General features: G+C 35.3%; 1 pseudogene across 1 annotated transcript; it reads left to right on the top strand.

Moving 5' to 3' along the window:
* Positions 1-454: 454 nt before the first annotated feature.
* Positions 455-5,449, top strand: LOC143614157 (BRASSINOSTEROID INSENSITIVE 1-associated receptor kinase 1-like; annotated as a pseudogene). The gene is made up of 10 exons (XR_013150246.1): positions 455-589; positions 1,922-2,219; positions 2,826-2,969; positions 3,340-3,411; positions 3,512-3,583; positions 3,661-3,734; positions 3,945-4,076; positions 4,170-4,511; positions 4,639-5,033; positions 5,129-5,449. The product of XR_013150246.1 is annotated as a BRASSINOSTEROID INSENSITIVE 1-associated receptor kinase 1-like (transcript).
* The last annotated feature ends 2,158 nt before the right edge of the window (positions 5,450-7,607 follow it).

Raw genomic sequence — 7,607 nt, 5'->3', positions numbered from 1 at the left:
ATGATCGGGTGGGGCTGGTGTGCTTGTGGTGTTGTTTTTGTTTGGTGGTGTGATTTTCGGCCTTTTTGGCGTCTTGCTCATGTTAATAAAATTTTGTTGATCATTTAAAAGAAAAAAAAGAATGAAAACCTTTAGTTTTTAGGCATGAACTTAACACATCAGAAAATAAAAGGAAGAAAATGCATCACCACTGACGTCTATTTTGTCCCCACAATACAATCACTTGTCCTTTTAGGAGAAAATATTAAACATGCAGCCGTTGACTGACTGACTGACTTAGTACACACAAAGACTTGTACCGAAATATGCTCAGCATATCTAACACTCCAAACCCCACATGAAACTACTTCATAATTACCATCCATTTTCAAGTCTTTGTATTTTGTTGATTTTATTTGTGGCTAGCTCTTAATATTAGCAGCATTGTTTGCTTGACCTGTGTTCAAAACTAGCATTTTATTTGCTTGAGTCTAGTTTAATTAACGAAACCTTGTTAGCTCCACGGGAATGGGACCAACCATCCCCGTGATCATCGTTTGGTTTATTTTCGGGTTCTCTAATTTATCAAGAGTTTGTGGGAATATTGAAGGTATGTGCTTTTTCATTGTTCTTGATCAAGTTTAGTAACTTGCTGTAGACTAGCTTTAAATTCAAGGGAAAGTTTTATAGATCATATAAAAGTAGTTTTGTTTCTAGGGAAAATAACAAGGATTTGCAATTAATTAAACATGTGTCCCTTAAATATTTTTATACTCAAGGGCAAACAAGGTAACATAAATATTTTATCTGCTTGTAAACTATGCAATATAAGAAATAGTTATCTTCTTTCACCTCTCTGTAAATGTGCTAGGGGTTTAAACAAGGTGAGCCTATCCAAGCCGAGCTCACTTAAGCTCGAACTTGGCTCGTGAGTAGTTTTTAAAGTTTGAGCTCAGCCCGTTTGTTATTTACTAATTTAGTTATATATTTAAGTTATTTTATCATAATTTTACATATGATCATAATTATCATGCAAATTTATACTAAATATAATATAGGAGTCATGGGCAAATTAGCAAGGTAAAATTTTAACAGTTTCACAATTGTTTAAGCACATGGTACAAGTTTAAAGAGGGGCAAAGGGGTAATTGTAATACTTAATATCACTTGTCTTTCATATTTCTCAAATATTGTTATAATCTTAGTCCCTCTACTTTAATCATTTTTTTATGAATTTAAAGAATAGTTACAAATGTAACTTCTATTTTTTTTTACCTATATACTCTTTTTAATTTCACTTTTAACCAAACTTCCACCACAATTTTAAAAAATTGTACCATAAAAACGAGCATTTTATTCTCTTTAATTTGAGTATTATATTGCCATAGTTTGTTTAAGTTATAAAAATAGCATTTTATGTATAGGTGTTTGTGGTCCGGTTTTGATGGCTTTGAATTAAACCGTGAGCCAAATCGTTAGTAATGGTATTTTGTCGTCGAAAACTAAAACCAGGCCGTTGAAAATTGAAGCCAACCAAACCGAATCATTACCAACAATTTGGTTCTTATTTGGTTTGTACTTCGATAATAAATTGAGCTTAAAATAAGAATTATTAATCTACATATACCAACAAACGGTTTCAAGTAGAACAATAAACACCCATAAATCTATTATGTGATTACCAAGTTATGCGCGGACACCCGTCTAATTTATTGTTAACATATGAAATAAAAATATAGACTTGTTTAAGCTAGTGAGTCTACTCGAGCCCGATTAATGGAACTCGGGCTCGGGCTCGTTTATTCCACATTCTTATTTTTGGGCTCGGGCTCAAGCTCGTTTAAGCTCAACTCGATTCGAGAATTTATTGGGTACATTTGTATGCTTAGAAATCTCATGAAAATTATGATGGTTTGTTGTAAACTTTATATGTGCAAAACAGGTGATGCATTAACTGCCCTGAAGAACAAAATACTTGATCCTAACGGTATTACTCAAAGTTGGGATGCATCCCTTCCCAATCCATGTACATGGTTTCATGTTACTTGCAACCCAGGAAGTTTCGTTACTCGGGTGTAAGCTTATGTCTTAATAAAATTTCAAGTTTGTTACCATTTTGTTGCAGCATCAAATAGTCTGAAGAAGAAACTTTGGTTTGTCTGGTGCAGTGATCTTGGAAACGCCAATTTGTCGGGTCAACTAGTCCCTGATCTTGGTCAACTTTCAAACTTACAGTATTTGTAATTCTTGCCTTTTGTCTACCCAATTTTCATATTAAAGTTAGAGATCTGCATTGGTTGGTTTTGGGCTTAAACTGTAACAAAAACTGCATATCCAGTTTTTGGGCTTTTGGAAACAGTTCGGTTTTAAGTTTTTGGTTTTCGCAATGGGTTTGGCTTGGTTTTTCGGTGTTGCAATTTAGGCTTGAAAATTTTGGGGCGAAAAAAAAGCCCAAGTTAATGAATTTGGGCCTAGTTTTTGTTAAATAATAATTAATTGATTATTTATTATTACACACTTGGACCTTAAATTTTTGGGGCACACCATTTATTAGTTTTCTTATGAACTCTTTAATATTAAAAAATAAACAAAACCATGAATTAAAAAAAAGGTGGGTTTTTCTTTCGGATTTTAGCGGGTTTGTTTCTTTTCACTTTTTTTGGTTTTTGGTATGTGCAAAACTGAACCAGGAACTTGGTTTTGAAAATAAACATAAATCCAAACTGTAAGTTTTATGATGGGTTCGGTTATGTCAGTTACAGATGGGTTATTTTGGTTTCATGCACATCATTTAAAGTAATATGTTCAATTAATTACTTTTGTGGTGTAACTTTATTCTGCAACAGGGAGCTATACGGTAATAACATTACTGGAAAGATTCCAACTGAACTCGGGAAATTAAGGAGCTTGGTGAGCTTGGATCTTTACGGGAACGACTTAACCGGCTTCATTCCAGGCGATTTAGGCAACCTTAAGAGCCTTCGTTTCCTGTATGAATCTTTACTTGAATTGATTAGACCGTAGCTTTGTTATTTAAAAAAAGAAAAATAGAAAAGTTAAGGGGTGTGAAAATCACACGTTTTGTTTTTCGGATGTGAGGGTAAAATAGTCATTTTGTAAAAAAGTTAGCATAGTATTAAATAAAATCCTATATAACTAAAAATGTAGTTTGCTCATATATATATATATATATATATATATATATAATTACCAAATAAAAGTTGTATTTGTATAAATAGTGGGCTTGTTTAGGCTCGCAAGCTAGCTCGAATAGCTTGCGAGCAGATAGCTTAACTCATTTATAGCGCTATTTGTTAATTATGGATGACAGTGTTGTCTCTCTTGTATGTGCAAGGATAGCCGTCTGAATAACAACTCTTTGACTGGAGTTATTCCATCTATCTTAACTACCATAACTACTCTGCAAGTTCTGTAAGTATAAAAACCAGCCAGCCCATACCCATTTTACTTATCTTCATTATGTTATAATAATCGGCTAAAAGTGTTCGGTTCTAATTTCTGTATATCACAGTGATCTATCAAATAACTTGTTGGAAGGACCTGTCCCTATAAATGGTGTATTTTCGTTGTTCACGAACCTCAGGTTTTGCTGTTAGTTGATACTATATAGTATAGATTGTTTTCGTTAATGATGTTGACTACAAGTTTCAGTTATTTCAGTTTCTTCAATAATCCCAACTTGACATTTCCTGTGATTGCACAAGCTCCTGCCCCTAATGTGCCACCTGCTTCAGGTTTTTTTCACTGCCATTATTAATTTACGCGTGTTTGAAGACTTCTTTATGTTTGACACAATATAAGTGTTACGTATTCTAAACGAACAAACACAAACATGCTTCATTGGTATTCGTTTATAAGCCTATCTATATTTGCAACAAACAAGGTGATCATTTTTATTATAAGGATCAATTATCTTCTAATTGTATATGCAACTATGACTTCAGGTGGCAGCACTGCAGTCGGGCCTATCGCCATTGGAGTTGCTACTGGTGCAGCCATCCTTGTTATTGGACCCTTAATAGCAATCGCTTGGTGGCGCCACGCAAAGTCACGTGATCATTTCTTCGATATACCAGGTTCGTTAAATAACTTAACAACATCATAATTTTAATTTAGATCTTAATGACCATTTTCTGCTCACTTATATTAATTTTCTGATATATTTGCAGCTGAGGAGGATCCCATGGTTCACCTGGGACAGTTAAAGCGGTTTTCTCTGCGCGAACTGCAAGTTGCAACCGATAATTTTAACAGCAAGAACGTTCTTGGCCAAGGTGGATTTGGTAAAGTTTACAAAGGGAGGTTAACCGGTGGTGGTCTGGTGGCGGTTAAAAGACTCAGAGAGGATCGCTCTCACGGTGGTGAATTGCAGTTTCAAACCGAGGTTGAACTTATCAGTTTGGCGGTGCACCGGAACCTTCTCCGGTTGCAAGGATTTTGCATGACACCAACCGAGCGGTTGCTCGTTTATCCCTACATGATCACCGGTAGCGTTGCATCATGTCTACGAGGTATTTGGCTATTTTTTACTACCATCTTTGACTTGTTTTGGTTAATACATGACTTTTTGGGCAAATGCTTGACTTTCTTTGGTCAAATGCATGACCTTTTTCTCTGGTCAAATGCATATTTTTTTAGATAGACACGATAGACAAGCTGTGCTTGATTGGGCGACACGGGAACGGATCGCGCTAGGGTCTGCGAGGGGACTAGCTTACTTGCATGAACAAAGTGACCCGAAGATCATACACCGGGATGTGAAGGCTGCCAATATACTACTGGATGATGAGTTTGAAGCGGTTGTTGGAGATTTTGGGTTGGCTAAACTCATGGAGTTCAAAGATACGCATGTTACAACCGCGGTTCGTGGTACAGTTGGACACATAGCTCCCGAGTATCTGTCCACTGGCAGATCATCAGAAAAAACAGATGTTTTTGGGTACGGTATAATGCTTCTAGAACTTGTCACGGGCCAGCGGGCCTATGATCTGGCCCGCCTTGAGAAAGATGATGAGGTCATGCTGCTCGATTGGGTAAGCGTGCTCCAACATCACCATTTGTTTCTTGATTGTTTTTAACAAAGTTCATGTTTCTTAGTTTTATGATCTGAGTTTGAAATTGTTTACAGGTTAAAGGGCTTTTGGAGGATAAGAAGTTGGAGACACTGGTGGATGCGGCTTTACAAGGTAATTATGTGAACGAGGGAGTTGAAAAACTTATAAAAATAGCTTTACTGTGCACGCAAGCTACACCGTCGGATCGCCCCGCGATGTCAGAAGTGGTTAGAATGGTTGAAGGCGAAGGTTTAGCCCGTCGATGGCAGGAATGGAAGGAAAGAGGGATTTCCCGACAAGAATTTAGTCAGACAGATATTCAAATTCAGTATCAGTTTTATATTAACCCGAATTCATATAACCCGAGCAACGAGCATTTGTCTGGTCCCAGATAACTGAACGCGACTTATGCCAAGGGTTTGTGACAGATATGCTAATTAGTCAAAACTAGCTTGTTGGGTCAAGTTGCCTGTCAACTTTTGTTTAAATTTATAATTAGTTAATGTATATAATATATGATTCTAGACTTGGCATATTCAAACCAAGAAAAAGAAAATCTGCTGTAAATCAAGCCAAAATTGCTACCTCTGAAAACACTAGTAACTTTCATATCAAAGTAACTATTGTTGCAGGCTATGTCTTAATTTCTTCATTTTCCAGATCTAATCTCTGCTCGCGGTTAACCTCAGACGCTTGACAAATCATATTTGTTATGAAGAACCAAACAAATCACTTTATTAAAATGGCAAATTTTAAGCGCGGAAATATATGCGCACTCATATTGATTAAGCATATATGGATCCATCATTAGTTCAGCTATTCTCTGGAGTCTGGATGGTTAAAGCAAGAGAGTTGGGCATGAATTTAGGTTATTTATGTTATTTCTTACCCCAATCAAACCATTACAAATCACTCTCTTCTTTTTCATTTTTTTTCTTACTTATTTTCAAGGAGAAACCGTTAAGCACCTTTTTTGTTTGGCATTTTTCACCTACATGGCAATGATGCGGCATGGCGTTTTCCATTTTTGTCGTGAGTCCAATACGTATGCCTTTAGATGTAACTGCGAGCTTTCTCATGGCTGGTTTTGACTAGCTAGTTGTTATTTTTGACAAATGAGGCATCCTTCAACGAATATCTTTCTTGAGCACATTCTGATTTCTTCAAGTTCTATATTTTAACCACAATTATAAACTATAATGTTGAAGTACAGAACCTAACAAAGAGAAACCAACGTGTATAGAACAACATATAAGTTATCATGCTTGCATATTCATTATTTGAGTCTCTAACAATTTTTCCAATAATTACATATCTAATTTGCCCTATGGACGAATATGCAAGCATACGTGATGCAGAAAATCTTCATATTTGATTTTTGATTTTTAATATCTTTTATTATTTACGTTTATCTCGTTTCCTAGTTTATCGTTTCCTTGTTTAGTATAAGTAGGGATCCTGGTTGTTTAGTTTCTTAGTTTTTGATTAAGTTTATTCATAAAGAACATTGTTCTTGGAACCTTTGGTTCTGTTTATCGTCTTTGATTAATCATGAGTCTCTCGAGCCATTGATCGCTTCCAAAACTGCATCAATACGTTTCATGCTTGTTTGAGTAATAGCAATGAGATTCCTCAATATCATGCTAAGAATAGCTAGGATTTCCAGAATAAGATGTCATTTGTTTGATGACAAATAAAAAGGAATATCGAAAATTCAAGTGGTTGACAGCTAATTTCAAAGTAACAGAAAGAAAAGCAACGAATGGAGTGGGAGAGTTAGAGTCGAAAAGAGGAATCTTTGTAACAATTCGTTCCAATCCTGGGAAATCTAGATTAAACTGGCCACATTTAACTGTTTGATAAATTATTGTTGGATATATAAGATCAGACTAAACCTAAGAAAGAATAATACATAAAAATAATAACAACAATAATAAAAGCATAATTTATAATTAACACCTCATTTTCATTTGTAGATGATTACAGACGAGTGTTGAATTTTCTCTGGTAGAAACTGGGATTTAGTTTTGTTGGAAATTAATGCACCTTCATACTTCCTTGCTTCAGTTGCCTTTTTAGAATAAAATATACAATCATTGACCAACTAGCGATTCAGCGGCCGTTCAGCGATTCTCTGGATGGTTAAATCAAGAGAGTTGGGCGCGAATTTAGCTTAATTTCTTACCCAATCAAACCATTACAAATAATTCTCTTCTTTTAAATTTTTTCTCATTGCTTATTTTCCAGGAGAAACCATTATGCACCTTTATCTTTAGGCGTTTTTCACCTATATGGAAATGACATTGTGGGGCATTTTCCATTTTGTCGTGGGTCCATTACGGATGCCCGTATATGTGAATGTGAGCTTTCTCATGACAGGTTTTGACTAGCTATTTGTTATTTTTAAATCCCATAACAGTTTATGTGGATTATTATTTAGAAGAAAATCGTTTTAGGAATGAACTTATGGTTAAAGAATGCATTTTTCTTTGGTAGAAACTGGGAATTAGTTTTGTTGGATATTAATTAGTGCATATTCATACTTCCTTGCTT

The sequence above is a fragment of the Bidens hawaiensis genome, unplaced genomic scaffold (genome assembly GCF_021521415.1).
Source record: "Bidens hawaiensis isolate Kalapana, Puna unplaced genomic scaffold, B.hawaiensis_p1.1 tig00039069_1, whole genome shotgun sequence".
In the NCBI taxonomy this organism is placed as follows: Eukaryota; Viridiplantae; Streptophyta; class Magnoliopsida; order Asterales; family Asteraceae; genus Bidens; species Bidens hawaiensis.
Note: the sequence above shows the minus strand (reverse complement) of the source record. Positions and strands in the feature narration are given on the sequence as shown.